We start from the raw sequence: 17,255 nt of genomic DNA on the forward strand, positions 1-17,255 counted from the left end.
TCTGTTACCTTATTCTCTGAGAAGGCATCGTCTGCTGCTGTTTATTCAGCTTCAGACAGAAAGCTGCCACTTGACAAATGCCCACACTGGAACTTTGGCACCTCTTTCCTTCAATCCACATTCAAACCAGCAAGAGGAGTTTCTCTGTAAGGTGGATATATTTTTGTGATAGTTGATAACCTCAAGTTCCCTAGACTTCAGAGTTCATCCTTCTTCACTTTTAGCTGAACAGTATAAACTTCTACATTGTGATGGTAACCTTTGCTAGAGCCTCCCTTCCTTTAGTCTATATGAAATCACCATTGTGGTTCTAAAACGCTCAAGTCAGATGCTTGTCATGGAAACAGGAAATCCAATTATTTTCAATAGGAGAAACCTTTTCAATATCTATATCAACTGTAATTCTCCAGGTTTGATTGAGAAGTTTTCCCTGCTCATTTTATAGTATGGACTATATCCCCACAGCTTCCAATTTTGTCTGATTTTCCTCTTCCACCTTTAATTAATTTCATACTTTGATTTTTGTTCTATAACACCCCTCTGAAAATAACCAGTCACTAGCTTTAATAAAGAATGGTTTGGAAATCTATATTCCTTAAAAAAAAGTTTAAAAAAAAAAAGAATGGTTTGCTAATCTTGATTCATGGCTCTGTGTCAGTCAGAGTGCAATCAAAAGGAAGAAACTTTTAGTTTTCCTTGTCACCACCTTCCTCATGCCATGCCTTCATTTAGAAAGTGGCCTTTGTTACTTTCCATACCCTTTAAGTGAGTTCCTTGTTTCTTCACTTAAAGCTCTAGCACTCAGCCCAAATCAGGGAATCTAATCATTGTGTGGCAAAACCTCACCAGCTCTGCACCTGGACCTTGCATATCTGATTAAGATAAGGTTCTCAGAACTGGCATGGCTACCCTAGAATTTAGGAGCTCATTAAGTGAATGGAAAGCAACCCACACAGAGTTGATGTTGTCAGTAACCAAGCACGATGATGCCTTGAGGGCATCTGAGGAGTTCAGTGTTGAAAATATTTCTTATCTTATTTTGTTGCACAAGGAGAAGTTTTGATTATAATGAGTTTAAAATTTTTAAATTTAAATCTTCATTTATAAGGTCTATTGAATGTGGTAATGAAACACAGGGAATTATCTGTTTCTCAGTACCCCCATCAGTAGGTTATCCATGACATAAAAAAAAAAAAAAACATAGATAAAACAAACAAGGAAAACAGAAACTGAACAATATCGGATGATTAGTTATGAATGATAAAATCCCAGCTGGAAGCATATTCCAACTGTGCTTCTATTTAGAGTTTTAAAAGGAGAAAGAGAAAGACTCTGTAAAACTGCCAGTTACATAGCATAGAATATTGAACAACTGTTTCTGTTTTTTGCTTCAGTTTCCTCATCCATAAAATGAGAATGTAATAGTACTACCACATAGAAATGCTTAGAAATAGAGAGTTCATAGACGGAAATGCTTAAAATACTTGTTCTTTTCTGGCTTTCTCCCTTTCACTGTTTGGCACTTCCCAACGTGATGTTCAGAATCATCAAATATGTTCATTTCAGATCACCTCTGACCCTGGCAGGATGCTTTAGGTAAACAACACATTGTCCTTGAGGAAAATGTGCACAAACGTTCAGTTAGACTGAAGATTTGCTCAGCATCTTCACCAGTTTGGACACGAGCCTGCAGTCTGTCTTCAGCTGGAACATATGCTGTGTATCTCAGACTTTCATCAGTGCTTTCAAACTTCCAGATGCCCAAGGGACATTCAGAAAATGAGTTTTTGTTCCTCCTTGGTAATCATGAAATAAATACACTTTGGTGAAAGAAAACTGGACTGGGAGGCAGCAGATATGGCTCTGCCATGTGGTCTTTGATCTTGAAGCTTTCATAGCTTCATTTTCTCTTCTGTGAAATCAGGGATCTATACTAGGAGCTTGTAGAAAGTTTTGCATATCAAACATGATCATTATGTAGATTATTTGGTATTATGAAAATACCAAAATTTTGTATAAATTTGAAAGTCAAAAAATAATTCTTAGTAACAGTATTAGTACAACAGATACTTGGAAAATATGCTCATTCTATAAGAAGAGTGCCTATAAGTTAGAATTGTTCTTTAAGGCTGGAGAGAGAGTATAATGGATGTTGCTAGTTTTCCATTCAAACTGTTCTGTTACAAGAAAATCAGAGCATGGAATCAGACAAAGCATGGAATCCCATGTCCTAATTGTTTCAGAAATGAAAGAAGCTAAGAGAAGCAATCAACTAACCATCAGGGAAATGTAAATCAAAACCACAATGAGGTTTCACCTCACCCCAGTTAGAATGGCTTACATTACAGAAATCAACTAACAACAGATGCTGGGGAGGATGTGGGGAAAAAGGCACACTAATCCACTGTTGGTGGGAATGCAAACTGGTAAAGCCACTATGAAAGCCAGTTTGGAGATTCCTCAGAAAACTGAATATAGACCCACCACATGACCCAGCCATCCCACTCCTTGGAATTTACCCAAAGGAAATTAAATTGGCAAACAAAAAAGCTGTCCACACCTTAATGTTTATTGCAGCTCAATTCACAATAGCTAAGACCTGGAATCATCCTAAATTTCCATCAACAGAAGACTGGATAAAGAAATTATGGGACATGGACTCTATAGAATACTATACAGCAGTAAAAAAAAAAAAAAAAAAAAAAAAAAAAAAAAAAAAAAACTATGAAATCCGGTCATTTGCAACAAAATGGAGGAATCTGGAAAACATCATGCTGAATGAAATAAGCCAGTCCTAAAGGGACAAATATCATATGTTCTCCCTGATCTGTGACAACTAACTAAGCACCTAAAAGGATACCTGTAGAAGTGAAATGGACACTATGAGAAACAATGACTTGATCAGCCCTTCTCCTTACTGTCAAGGAACAACTTACTATTATTTTCCTTTTAGTATTTTTTTGTTGTACTTACTACCATTGGTTGAACTTTTTAATTAACACACAATTATTCTTAAGTGTTTAAATTTAACTGAAAAGTGATCCCCGTTAAATATAAGAGTGGGAATAAGAGAGGGAGGAGATGTACAGTTTGGCTCATGCTCATTCAGACATACCCCTAATGGTAGAGCTGAAAACATGCCAGCAGATTCCAAATCAATCCCATTAAAGTGGCATGTATCAATGCCATCTTACTAGTCAAAGTGATCATTTTAAGTTCATAATTGATCATAAAGATAGGATTAAGTGTCAAAGGGATCACATAAACAAGACCAGTGTCTGCTAATAATGACTGATATAATTAAAAAGGAGGGAACAATCCAACATGGGAAGCAGGATACACAGCAGACTCATAGAATGGCAGATGTCCTAAACAGCACTCTGGCCTCAGAATCAGCCCTTAAGGCACTCAGATTTGGCTAATGAGAGTTTCTCAGGCATGGAAAGCCAAGACACTCCTGAAAAAAAATGACCTAAATGAAAGATCTCTGTGAGTGAGATCCCAGCAGAAAGAACGGGCCATCAAAGAAGGAGGTACCTTTCTCTGAAGGGAGGAGAAATCTTCCACTTTGATTATGACCTTGTCTAAATAAGGTCAGAGCTTGTGAACTCAAGAGCCTTCCATAGCCTTGGCAGCTCACGGCAAGAGCCTTGGGTGATTACTGACATCATAAATAAGAGTGTCAATTGTTAAATCGACAACGGGAGTCACTGTGCACTTACTCCCCATGTAGAAGCTCTGTTCTTAGTGTGTTGTACTATGCAAATTAATGGTAAAACTAGTATTCAAATAGTACTTTATACTTTGTGTTTCTGTGTGGGTGCAAACTGTTGAAATCTTTACTTTATATACACCAAGTCGATCTGTATATAAAGGTAATTGAAAATGAATCTTGATGATGAATGGGACAGGAGGAGTGGGAGATGGGATGGTTGTGGGTAGGTGGGAGGTTATGGAGGAAAAAAACTGCTATAATCCAAAAGTTGTACTTTCAAAGTTTATATTTATTAAATAAAAGTTAAAAAAAAGAGAGAAGCGATCACTGCATGCTCTGGAAGGGATTGTAAGCTACTACACTCCATAAAAAAGCTGAATGTTGGGACAGATAAAATCCACAGAATTCATAGATGTTAAAACTTTGTTTTGATCCAAAAGCCTGAAAGTAAGTATCATATGGGATTCAGACTAAATGTCTTCTGAGGCCTTCTCAGGACATGCATTCTCAGATGTCACTATTTTCTCTTGTGAAATAACAATTGCAGCCAAAACCACAACCACCACCACAGCAACTATCACTAATGCCACATTTTATTATTCAGCAGACATTACTGTAGTGCTTTCTATATGTTCCTCATTTAACCTTTACAACTCTGTAAGGCAGGTCTATATTAAATAATTTGCCCAATCAGCAGGGTCATTGGCAGCAGAGTCAGGGTTTGAATGAGGAGTCATTCTCAGAGTTATGATCCTCACCTCCGTATTCTTGTCTTGAAATCAGAAAACCTAATATTTTCATCAAAATAACTTCACTTTCTACATTTCCTATATCTTTTCTTAAAGGATTGTAGATGGCATCATCTTCAGAAAAGAGCATTTCTCTGGGGACATGCTGCTTTTGGCCTGGGTGCCATCCTAATAGCCCCCAATGTGTATCTCTCTAAATAACCAGGTTCATTCATTAACGCAAGTTGGATGCTGAGCTGCAAGAGAAATAAGAATGAGTTATATTCATGTGTTTTGTGGGGCTCACTATCTATAGTAGGATAAGGAAAAAATATCATCATCATCAATATGAGATGTACTACAGCAAAGGTATGCTCACAGTGCTGCAAAGACCCAAAGCCTAGCACACCCTTCTGTCAAGGGAATATCTCATAAAGTAGGTTAACTATGAGCTGACTCAAAAAATCCTAGACAACTCCCAAAGACTTCTCTCATTGAGAAGTTGCTCTGCTGAGAATGGCTGGACCTCTGGTGACAAAGTAGTTCTAGGCAATGATCTTTGAGGCCAAGAAATCTCTTAAGCGAAATATTGTAGAAAGACTGAAAAAATTTCAAAAAAATGCTCTCCTCAATGAGAATAGTCAAAGATGGCCAAAAAAAGGGAAAGAAATTACATGGTTATTTATAATGTGAGATGAATTTGATGTACTCTAGACTCTATGGTCTGCCAAGAGAAAAAGAAGTAAAGGAACTTAGGATTCAATTCTGGGATAAGCCATTATCTTGGCCTCATAAACCTCTGAGAAATCTTCTCAGAATGAAAGAAATATCATTCTACTTAACATTCTTGTGATATTTTACACACCCCATCTTCAAAATCAGTGCTTTAATGAATTAATGTGTTAATCTGTATATTCATTACACATGGATACAAGTTCCTTTTCTGTAAGATTCTATAATATGTACAACTATATAATTTTTTAAGGAGAAGTGTTTATTGGAAGGAAAATCTGACAGACTGGAGGGAAGGAGTGAAGAGGGATAAGAGAGAGAGAGAGAGGAGAGCCAAAGAGAGAGAGAGATCAAGAGACAGAGAGAGAGAGAGAGAGAGAGCGCCATATGTTCAGGAACAGGTCCTGTTAAACCTTTGTCTGGGGCAAGCAGGGAAGTCAGAGCAGTGAATCCCATTAGGGTTGGGGTGGAGCTGACACCTGTGGTTGGGCCATGTGGTCACCTGGCTTCCAGCAATGGCAGAGAGGATCTAGAGCCTAGGATGGTGACCAGGGCATAGACTACACAATTTTACTAACATCCCCCCTTTTGTTTTTTTATAAAGCAAGAGTTGTGTGGGATTACATAAGCCCCCAAAGTCCAGGAGGGGCAGGGGGACGATGATATGTCTTTAGAGCTACTTCTTGCTAACATGGGGCGATGAGGTATTCTCTGCTGGCATATGGTGATGTCTCAAGCCACTGTCTCCTGGGTAGAGAACCGAATATATCCCTATAGCAGCACTTGGTTGACTAGTTGGTTGATGAATGCCTTTATTTCTTCCTTTATCACCTTCTGTAAACAGACATAGGAGTATAAAATAACAACTATATAATTAATATAGGTGAACCATAAGACTGCTCAGGGTCTTGCTAACTGTTTGCATAAGTTAACAGATTCACATACAATTCTCATTTGTTACTTTTGTTACTTTTTTAGTCAAAGAAAATACTTAAAAAGTAAAAGCATCACAGATACCAACCCAAATGTGTAAAGGAATGAGTAAGAGTTCATGATTAGGAGTGGGTGTGACTCTAGGGTTCTGTAAAGACAGGAAAAATGGTCCCTCTGAGATCTGTGGCACCACTAATGGTGTCTCTGAAAGTGGAGGGAGAGACCTATTCTTATCCCAGAAGAGCATAAATGCTGTAATCTTGATGTGCCTAACACACTCATGGACTCATCCAACTTCCTGCTCTCAATTACAGAAGGCTCTGGCTCAGATCTTTGCTCCTCTGGCCACACACTTTGGTTACAATACATGTGAACCTAGAGCACCTGCAATGACAAAAAAGTATGGAGGAAAGAGGTCTTCCTACCTGTCCAACACAGCCAGTGACAACATGGTTCTGAAGTTCATGACCTCTCTCCAACATCTGCTGCGCAGTGGGGGATCAGAGGTCTGCTCCTGAGTTTCTGGCTATGGAATGGAAAACTTTCAAAGTCCATTCATAATCCTAACCTGGGTTTTGCACAGGTGAAAACCTGAATGCGAAAGTATATGATGGTACTTGAACAAGTTCGAGGAAATGTAATTAAAAGATCTGTTCATTTTGGTGCAAAAATTTTTTGAGTATGAGGCATACAGGGGTCTTCAAAATGCTCATGGAAATGTCTGCTGTGAGAAAGATTTCTGCATAGATTTCAAATTTTTTTCAAGAAAATAAACTTATCTTTTAATAACATTTGCCATAGATTTTCTAAAGTTTTTCTATCATCTATCTATACATATATATGTATATGTATATGTGTGCGTGTGTAAGTTTACTTTAGATTTCTAATTTCATTTGAGCAGAATAAAGAAATAGTATTATTTCAATATCAGCTTTTAATATTTAAAGGGTTTTTTTAATTGTCTATTTCTAAAGTAAATGTAGCATATGATGTGGCAATTGAGTAACTTTGGTGATTAATATAAGGCTTTTCTGATTAAAAATACAACTCATTTTAGCATTCTTTTATGGAATTAAATAATACAAAGTTTTTAGCTCACTCTATTGCTTCCATAATTCTAATTGAGGAATCTCTGATACTCACTCCTCCCTATGCCCTTTCTTAAATTGGTATTTTCATGACCAACGTGGGGAAAGGAATTAGTGTCCTGAAATATTGCACTCACAGATTGATCATAACACAGCTCAGCAGGCAGAAGGAAAGTTCAGATGATTTAAGGCAGATAATATGGGTGTCTAAGCACTCTAAGTTGAGTACCCTAAATCGTACAGTTCCCCCTTTATTACCTATTAAAGCTTGGCAGGAATGGCACCCTGAGTGATATGTCTTAAGGCTTAGGGCTGTTTTTAGAGCAAAAGGTCTGAGGATCCATCCACAAAAAGAAAAAAAAAAATGAAATGGAATGGAAACCTACCTTGATATTCCACATCAGCAACAGTGTTAAGTTCAGTGCCTACAGAGTCCATGTTTCTGGGAAGTTTTCCTTAATCTGCCCTCTTTATTCCATCCTCAAGATTACTATCTACATTCATCACTTTTGCATCCTTTCTGTGCATACATGATATTTTCTCCCTCCATTTCAGAATCAGTCTCCTCTACCTAATTCCCATAAAATACCCAATATCTTGAAACTGCTATCCTGATGTCTCTCTCCTTAGAGCCATTGAAACCTGTTTATTCAGTTCACAATGGAGCCCAAACACCCTCCCAGAGCTCAACAGTCTTTATATTTATGTCCTGATGAACTCTTGGGCTTCTTATTGTACCATATACCTTTTAGCATCCTATAATTCTGGCTATGTTGAAGACATTCCAAAACATTTCAGAATCCTCAGGTCTCCATGTTTTATATATGTTGTGCCACAGCTACTTAGAAAGACATTAGTCCTGGGGCCAGCATTGTGGTGTAGTTGCTAAAGCTTCTGCCTAGGATGCGGGTTTGAGTTCTGGCTCTTCTGCTTCTGATCCAACTCCTTGCTAATGGCCTGGGTAAGCAGCAGAAGATGACTCAAGAGCTTGGGACCTTGCACCCATGTGGGAGACCTGGAAGAAACTTCTGGCTCTTGGTTCTTGGCTTTGGATTGGCGCAACCTTGGCTTGTTGCAACCATCTGGGGGAGTGAACCAGTGAATGGAAGAGCTCTCTCTTCTCTCTTTTCTCTCTCTCTCTCTCTCTCTCTCTCTCTCTCTCACACACACACACACACACACACCTCTATTGCTTTCTCACCCCTCTCTGTAAATCTTTCAAATAGACAATTTTTTTTAAAAGAAATACCTTAGTCACTTGTCCCCTTTCCCTTCATTTGCAACCTGAGGGCCCTCTGAAAGTCTTGTCACATACCTTTTTAGTTTGGGTTAGGAGTTTTTCACTTGGTTCCTATACATCATAGCTTCTATCACCCCATATTCTTATCCTCTCCCTATATTTCTATCTTCCATTCTAAATTTTAAACTATTTAAAGGTAGAGACTGTACTTTATTTACCTTGTTACACTGGAAATATTCAATAAATTTTGTTGAATGATTGACAAATTATTGAATGAATCAATAAAAACTGGCTAAGATAACAACATCTTAATTCAATAATCCTCATAATGGAAATCATGAGTGCATTGATAATAAATTCAGGTTTATTTTGTGTTCAGCAGGCTCTACCCTTGTAGAAAATTGATCTGCCAGTTTTGGAGAGCCATACTGAAGGGCAGGTAATCAGTTATGAGTGTAGAGAAATAGAAGTACCTATCTGTGAAAAACTGTGGTAGCACCATTTAAGTTAGAACATGGGGGATGAGGTTGCCTTTTTCATCCTTTTAAAGCACCTTGTTCTAAGTTCAAACAAGCTATTAAGCTTCATCAATATACTTTTTAAAAAACTTTTATTTAGCAAATATAAATTTCCAAAGCACAGCTTATGGATTACAATGGCTGCCACCCCCCATAACTTCCCTCCCCCCCACAACCCACCCAACTCCTGCTCCCTCTCCCATTCCATTCACATCAAGATTCGTCTTCAATCACCTTTATATACAGAAGATCAATTTAGCATATATTAAGCAAAGATTTCAACAGCTTGAACCCATACAGAAACACCAAGTATTAAGTACTGTTTGAGTACTAGTTATAGCATTAATTCACATTGGACAACACATTAAGGACAGAGATCTCACATGAGGAGTAAGTGCACAGTGACTCCTGTTGTTGAGTTAACAATTTGACACTCTTGTTTATGACGTCAGTAATCACCCCAGGCTCTTGTCATGAGTTTCCAAGGCCATGGAAGCCTTTTGAGTTCACTGCCTTTGATCTTATTTAGACAAGGTCATGGTCAAAGTGGAGGTTCACTCCTCCCTTCAGAGAAAGGTACCTCCTTCTTTGATGACCCGTTCTTTCTACTGGGATCTCACTTGCAGAGAACTTTCATTTAGTCCCCCCCCCCCCCCGACAGTGTCTTGGCTTTCCATGCCTAAAATACTCTCATGCGCTCTTCAGCCAGATCCAAATGCCTTAAGGGCGGATTCTGAGGCCAGAGTGCTATTTAGGACATCTGCCATTCTATGAGTCTGCTGTGTATCCCACTTCCCATGTTGGATCGTTCTCTCCCTTTTTGATTATATCAGTTAGTAGTAGCAGACATTAGTCTTGTTTGTGTGATCCCTTTGACTCTTAGACCTATCAATGTGATCAATTGTGAACTGAAATTGATCACTGGGACTAGTGAGATGGCATTGGTACATGCCACCTTGATGGGATTGGATTGGAATCCCCTGGCAAATTTCTAACTCTACCATTTGGGGCAAGTCAGCTTGAGTATGTGCCAAATTGTACATCTTCTCCCTCTCTTATTCCCACTCTTATATTTAACAGAGATAACTTTTCAGTTAAATTTAAACATCTAAGAATAATTGTGTGTTAATTAAAAAGTTCAACCAATGGTAGTAAGTAGAACAAAAAAATACTAAAAGGGATAAAGTATTAAGTTGTACATCAATAGTCAGGACAAGGGCCGATCAAGTCACTCTTTCTCATAGTGTCCATTTCATTTCAACAGGTTTCCCCTTTGGTGCTCAGTTAGTTGTCACCAATCAGGGAGAACATATGGTATTTGTCCCTCTGGGACTGGCTTATTTCACTCAACATGTTGTGTTCCAGATTCCTCCATTTTATTGCAAATGACCAGATTTCATTGTTTTTGACTGCTGTGTAGTATTCTATAGAGTACATGTTCCATAATTTCTTTATCCAGTCTACTGTTGCTGGGCATTTGGGTTGATTCCAGGTCTTAGCTATTGTGAACTGAGCTGCTTTTATTGCAGATCAATATACTTTTTTAACAATACTCACAGGAAGAATAAATTATTTCTCAAGGCCATATAGTCACTATTAGTAACAAAGCAAACTATGAATCAAGGTCTGTTGCCTCCAGATAAATGAGAGATTAATTGATCCCACATTTTTACACATTTATGACTTTTCTCACATGCATTAATGTCTGATTGGTATGTTCCTGAATTAATCACATTTGTTGTCTACAAGTTCTAAAGTCACATCCCTCTGTTAGATTTATAGTCCCTCCTCTAGTATTTGGTAGCACAGAACTCATAGACATTAGACATTGTACAATGATTGCTATTTTATTGTTTTTATACTTAATGCAGAATTGTATTATAAAAATGTTTCAATATTGCTTTTAGTAGGCAGTAAAGCAACGGTAAGATTATCCATTTAATTATTATATTAACAAATAAATAATTTTCATTCTATGAATCCATCCTTTGCTTTTTTTGCATGTATATTCAAGTGCATTATTTTTATAAGAAAGTGAATCTTAAAAGTTCTTTTTCTATTTTTTTTCTTTATTGATATTGACTTAACTTGGGTCATCACTTCAATGCTTTTTCTGTGAGACAGCATTGGCTCTCAAGAGATGAATTTAATGTAAGTTCTTGCAAGGATTCCATTTATTGAAAATTTGATTTAGAGCAATTTGAAACTTCTAAAATAAAGTGTGATTTCAGAAATAAGAAAATAGTCATCTTAAAGTCCATATAAATTTAATATGTAAAAGGCACCCTCATGTTTCTTGTTGATACAAATTCAAATAACATTAGTTTCTAGATTTTTTAAACCACATCACATTTAAAGTGTAAAATATAAAGGTGATTTGGTAACTGTTGTTTTCACTGAATATCTACTGATTAATTTACACAGATAAATCCCTGAAATAAGATCTATGGCTACAAAAATATAGTCATGGTCTTTGTCTTCAAAGATTTTATTGTAAAATTAAGAAAAACCTAGAACACATAAAAATACGAATAATGGAACAAACTAGAACATTCAGAACATCAAGAGAAAGTTAAAGAAGGTTGTTTTTATATTTAAACGAGGGAATAGGATGACATAATTAAATTTGAAATCCAACATTTATATAAAAAGTAAATATAGAAAAAGTGCATATAATTAATATAGCATTGACATATGAGGCATTATTTTTCATATACAATTCAACACATTTTACTTTAACCACAGAATGATCAAGTATACTTATAGAAAGTAGTTAACTAATATTAGTTAAGCCAAAACACAAAGAAAACCAATCACATAGCAATAGTGATTTACATCGTGGCTTGAAAAATTGGCTCAAAAATCATACTGCCTAGAGTTGAAATTCTAGTTTTATCAATTTCAATCTTAGATTATTGTTAGCCCTTCTGTGTCTTAATTTCTTCATTTGATAAAAACCAATAATAAGGCTTTTTTAAGGTTTATTACAAAGGCTGAGTAAAATAAAACTTGTAAAGAAAGTAAAATAGTGCACTATTTCTTTTTAATTTATTTCTTAATTTTTTGAAGGCATACAAATGAAATATTATTCATATATACAGAATTAGGAATATTTTGATACTTCCCATCATAATCTGTCTCCCGCCCACACTTTCTCCCTTCATCTCCTCCTGTCCCTATTTCTATTCTTAAAGTTAAGAAAAAGATGTACTTCTAGTTCACTTTATACTCTTAAGATTAACACTACTCTAAGAACTCAAAGAATAGTATGAAGAAAAAAAAAACACTGTTTCTCAACAGTACAGACAAGAGCTGTACTAGATCATCAAATCTCAAAATGCCAATTTCACTCCAATACATTACACTTTTGATACTCTATTAGTTATCACAGATCAGGGAAAATACATAGTATCTGTCTTTTTGGGACTGTCTTATTTCACTAAATATAATGATTTCAAGTTACATCTATTTTGTTGAAAAAGACAAGATTTAATTTTTTAACCACTGAGTAGTATTAGTATTCTATATGGTGTATTTATAGATGCCATAATTTCATTATCCAGTCATTATTGAATCAATATGGGTTGATTCCACATCTTAACTATTGTGCATTGAGCTGCAGTGAACCCAGTGGTACAGGTTAATTTTTCATCTTCTAATTTCATCTTTTTGGGTAAATTTCCAGGTGTGGGATTGCTGGATCCTATGGTAGATCTATTTTCAGATCTCTAAGGTGTCTTCATACCATTTTCCACAATGGCTACACCAGTTTACATTCCCACCAACAGTGGATCCGGGTAGCTTTTTCTCCCACATCATTACCAGGATTTATTGTTTTTAAATTTGGATATGAGAGCCATTCTAATTGGGGTGAGATGAAACCTCATTGTGTTTTTGATTTGCATTTTCCTTATGGCTAGTGATCCTGAACGTTTTTTCATATGTCTGTTGGCCTTTGGAATTTCTTCATTTGAAAAGTGCCTTTTCAGCTGGTGCTGCGGCTCACTAGGCTAATCTTCCACCTGCAGTGCTGGCACACCAAGTTCTAGTCCCGGTCGGGGCGCCGGATTCTGTCCTGGTTGCCCCTCTTCCAGTCCAACTCTCTGCTGTGGCCAGGGAGTGCAGTGGAGGATGGCCCAAGTGCTTGGGCCCTGCACCTGCATGGGAGACCAGGATAAGTACCTGGATCCTGGCTTCGGATCAGTGGGATGTGCTGGCCGTAGTGTACCGGCCGCAGTGGCCATTGTGGGGGTGAACCAATGGTAAAGGAACACCTTTCTCTCTGTCTCTCTCTCTCACTGTCCACTCTGCCTTTCAAAAAAAAAAGTGCCTTTTCAAGTTCTTTGCCCATTTGTTAACTGGAGTTTCTTGAGCTCTTTATAGATTCTCGATATTAATCCTTCATCGTTTGCATTTTGAGTGAATTTCATACTTCTGCATATGGAGATCCAGTTTTCTCTGCACTATTTGTTGAAAAGATGGTCTTTGCTCCAGGGATTGCTTTTAACTTCTTTGTCGAAGATAAGTTGGTTGTAGATTTCTGGATTGATTTCTGGACTTTCTATGGATATTTTTTGCCAGGACCTGGTTGTTTTGATTATAACTGCCTTGTTGTACATCTTTAAATCTGGTATTGTGATGCCTCCAGCTTTTTTTTTTGGGGGGGGGGTATAATATTGCTTTAGTTATTTGAGATCTCCTATAGGTCCTTACAAGTTTTAGCAACACTTTTTGAGATCTGAGAATATCATTGGTATTTTGATTAGGATCACATTGAATCTGTATATTGTTTTTGGCAGTATGGGCATTTTGATGATATTGATTCTTGCAATCCAAGAATATGGAAGTTTTTCATTTTTCATATCTTATTCTAGTTCTTTCTTTAATGTTTTGTAATTTCATTCTAGAGAACTTTGACATCCTTGATTAAATGTACTCCAATTAATTTAATTATTATGTAGTGATTGTGACAAGTGTTGATTTTAGAATTTTTTCTCAGCTGTAGCATTCTCTGTGTGTGCAAAGGCTATTGATTTTTGTGTGTTAATTTTTTTTAGTTTCTTTTTTTCCTATAAAACTTTTATTTAAGAAATATAAATGTACTGGATTTCATAAAGTACAACTTTTAGTCATTCTTCCCCATGTACTTGCCATCCCACCCCTCTTCCTCCTCCCTTTCTTATTATCATTCTTATTTTTTACTAACATCTATTTTCAATTAACTTTCTACACAGATGGTTAACTCTATGCTAAGTCAAAAGTTCTACAAATAGTACAAAGATGTTCCTCAACAGTCGAGACAAGGGCTGTTCAAACTTACTGCATCTTAATGTGTCAATTTCATTTTTATAAATTACCTTTTAGGTGCTGTATTAGTTATCAGAAATCAGGGAAAACATATGGTATTTGTTTTGGGGACTGGGTTTTTTCACTAAGAATAATGGTTTCTAGTTGCATTTATTTTGTTACAAATGACAGGATTTCATTCTTTTTATCTCTGTTTAGTATTCCATGGTGTACATATCTCAAAATTTCTTTATCCAGTCTTCAGCTGATGGCCATTTGGATTGATTCCATATCTTAGCTATTGTGAAATGAGCTGCCATAAACATGAAAGTACAGTGTTTTCACAGTCCCAGCACACAAGAGTCCCACAGTCATGAGCACCAGACACCTGTCAGTTCTCCCAGTGAGAGTCAGGTCTCTACTCTCTCCTTGTTGCTGGGTGTGTGGACACCAGCTGGCGCAGCTGTTACATGTGACTAAAATGGCACCCACCCTTTCTTGGCTAGTTACAGGATGCTGGTGCCAAGTGGCCAGGGAGAGAGAAATGTCCCCACCTTTTGTCTTCTAGGTTGGCAGGTATACTGTCCCCCAGAGGACTTCAAATTGGACTCCTGCAAGGCTCTTCCTGAGAGTGGGCGTCCTTGTCTGGATCTGGATCTTAGTGTGAACAATTCCAACTTTTCCACATTCATTAGGTCACTGGCATTGGGTTTGTCAAAAATTGCCTTGATTGTGTTGAGGAATGTTTCTTCCATTTCCAATTTGCTTATGGTTTTCATCATTACAGTGTGTTGTATTATATCAAATGCTTCCTCTGAATCTATTGAAATAATCATATGTTTTTTGTTCTTCAGTTTGTTAATGTGATGTGTCACATGTATTGATTTTCTAATATTGAACTATCCCTGCATACCAGGGATAGATCCCACTTGGTCCAGGTGAATGATCTTCCTGATGTATTGTTGGATTTGATTAGCTAGCATTTTGTTGAGGATTTTTGTATCTATTTTATCAGGGATATTAGTCTATAATTCTCTTTCTTTGTTGTATATTTTTCTGGTTTCAGAATTAGAGTGATGCTGGCATCATGTAAGAGTTAGGGATGATTCCATCCCTTTCAATTATTTGAATAGTTTGAGAAGAATTGGAATTAGTTCTTGTTTAAAATTTCTGGCAAATTCAGCAGTGAAGCCAGCTGACCTGGGCTTTCATTGTTGAAAGGTCTTTGTTACTGATTCAATCTCTGTCTTGGTTATTTGTCTGTTTACGTTTTCTATGTCTTCATGACTCAATTTTGGTAGATTGTATTTGTTTAGGTATCTACCCATTTATTCTAGATTTTTCCAATTTGTTGGCATGTAATTGTAGAAATTCCTGATGGTTTTTTCTACTTCTGTGGTATCTATTTGTTACATATCATTTTTCTTCTCTAATTCTATTGAATTGGGTCTTCTCCCTCTTTTTTTCATTAGTTGGGCCAATGTTGTATCAATTCTGTATATTTTTTTCAAAAAGACAGTTCTTTGTTAGTTCTTTGTTCCAATTATCTTTTGCATTTTTTTGGTTTTAATTTTTTTTAAAACTTTTATTTAATGAATATAAATTTCCAAAGTACAGCTTATGGATTACAATGGCTTCTCCCCCATAACGTCCCTCCCACCTGCAACCCTCCCCTTTCCCACTCCCTCTCCCCTTCCATTCACATCAAGATTCATTTTTGATTCTCTTTATATACGGAAGATCAGTTTAGCATACATTAAGTAAAGATTTCAACAGTTTGCTCCCACACAGAAACATAAAGTGAAAAATGCTGTTTGAGTACTAGTTATAGCATTAAATCTCAATGTACAGCACACTAAGGACAAAGATCCTACATGAGGAGTAAGTGCACAGTGACTCCTGTTGTTGACTTAACAAATTGACACTCTTGTTTAAACTTTTAATTATTTCTTTCCTCTTAATAATTTTTGGGTCTAGGTTGCTGTTATTTTTCTTGGTTCTTGAGACTCATTGATAACTCATTTGGTGACTTTACAATTTCTTGATGTAAGCACAAATTTCTATAAACTTCCCTCTTAACATTGCTTTTGCTGTATCCCATTCCCATAAGTCGATAAGTTGTGTTGTCATCTTAATTGGAAATATTTGATCTCTCTTTTGATTTCTTCTATGACCCACTGTTCATTAAGGAGTGTGTTTTCATAGTGCATGTGTTTGTGTATGTTCTTGAGATTCTTGAATTGTTAATTTCCAGCTCTATTCCATTTTGTTAGAAAAGATGCATGTTATGATTTCTTCTTTTTTGTTTTTGTTGTTGTTGTTGTTATTTGCTGAGACTTGCTTTATGGCCTAGCATGTAGTCTTTCCTAGAGAAAAGGTCCATGCATTTATTAAAAGAATGTGTATTATATAACTGAGGGATGAAATGTTCTGTAGATATCAGTTAGTTACATTTGATCCATAGTGTTGATCAGCTCTGTAGTTTCTTTGTTGATTTGCTGTCTAGTTCAAGTGTCCATTGATGAAAGTGAGGTATTAAAGTCACCATTACTGTTGTATTAGAGTATATTTCTCCCTTTAGATCCATTAATATTTCTTTCTATTTTTTTTGACAGGCATAGTTAGACAGTGAGAGAGAGACAGAGAGAAAGGCCTTCCTTCCGTTGGTTTACCCCAAAATAGGATGCTATGGCCGGCGCACTGTGCCAATCTGAAGCCAGGAGCCAGGTGTTTCCTCCTGGTCTCCTATGTGGGTGCAGAACTCAAGCACTTGGGCCATCCTCCACTGCCTTCCCAGGCCACAGCAGAGATCTGGACTGGAAGAGGAGCAACCAGGACAGAATCCAGTGCCCCAACTGGGACTAGAACCTGGGGTGCCAGTGCTGCAGGCAGAGGACTAGCCAAGTGAGCCACGGTGCCAGCCCAGATCCATTAATATTTCTTTTAAATAGCCAGGCAGCCCAGTATTCTATGTATATGCATTTATTATATTAAGAATGTCCTGTTGAATTGATC

This window comes from Oryctolagus cuniculus, chromosome 2 (genome assembly GCF_964237555.1).
Source record: "Oryctolagus cuniculus chromosome 2, mOryCun1.1, whole genome shotgun sequence".
NCBI lineage: Eukaryota > Metazoa > Chordata > Mammalia > Lagomorpha > Leporidae > Oryctolagus > Oryctolagus cuniculus.